The sequence below is a fragment of the Oncorhynchus kisutch genome, linkage group LG29 (assembly GCF_002021735.2).
Source record: "Oncorhynchus kisutch isolate 150728-3 linkage group LG29, Okis_V2, whole genome shotgun sequence".
Classification (NCBI taxonomy): Eukaryota; Metazoa; Chordata; class Actinopteri; order Salmoniformes; family Salmonidae; genus Oncorhynchus; species Oncorhynchus kisutch.
In genome coordinates this window covers 3,118,026-3,119,191 of record NC_034202.2, presented here as the reverse complement: position 1 = coordinate 3,119,191, position 1,166 = coordinate 3,118,026, and positions in this window count along the sequence as shown.

The window sequence follows — 1,166 nt, the reverse complement described above, 5'->3', positions numbered from 1 at the left end:
TCTTAGGTACACTTCAACATGACAGACAAAAGGAGAAAAAAATCCAGAAAATCACATTGTAGGATATTTAATGAATTTATTTGCAAATTATGGTGGAAAATAAGTATTTGGTCAATAACAAAAGTTGTTCTGGATTTAGCTCACCACCACTGCCTTGGATCCCCTCCGGACCTGTTTACCTGGTTTTACCCAGTTCACTCTAACCTCAGTCTCCACATCTGGTTTTCTACAACTCATCGGAGCTTCCCCGGATCTGCACTCCATAGCTCCCTGTGCTACAATAAATATAGTGGTTCATTCATCCCTGTTTCCTCGTCTGAGTCTGCTCTTGGGTTCCCCTGTGTCGCTCCGCCTAACACATTGGGTCATACAGCTGCATAAGACAAAAAAACATATTCACATTTAAACCCTTTCTCCTATGCTGAGCCTCTCCTTACGTCTGAACAGCCAATACATGTCTGTTGCTAACCAGAATATTAGTGATATCTGTTCTTCCTCACTTCATCTGACCTGACCTCTGCCCCAAAGTGCTCACTCCTCTCCAGCTCACAGCCAGACTGTGTCACTTCATCTAACCTGACCTCTGCCCCAAAGTGCTCACTCCTCCCCAACTCACAGCCAGACTGTGTCTCTTCTCCTCCCATAGGATCCCTGATGGCTAACAACATATCCGGACAGAATGTGAACGTTATACATTCCCCTCTCTCCCTCAGTGACATCATATTTTCAGAACCCAACAATACCCATAACATGATGTAGCCGCCACAATGCTTGAAATTATTAAGAGTGGTACTCAGTGATGTGTTGTGTTGGATTTGAGCCCAATATAACATTGTATTCAAGACAAAGTTCATTTCTTTGAGCATTCTTTTGCAGTTTAACTTTAGTGCCTTATTGCAAACAGGATGCAAATTTTGGAATATTGTTTTATTCTGTACGGGTTTCCTTCTTTTCACTCTATCATTTAGGCTAGTATTGTGGAGCAACTACAATGTTGGGGATCCTTCCTCAGTTATCTCCCATAACAGCCGTTAAACTCTGTAACTGTCTTAAAATCAGCATTGTGTAATGGCTGTCTGTGGCGGAAGAAGAAGACCAAGGTGCAGCGTGGTAAGTATTCATAATATCCTTTAATCAATACGAATACTTGTACAAAAAAACAACTA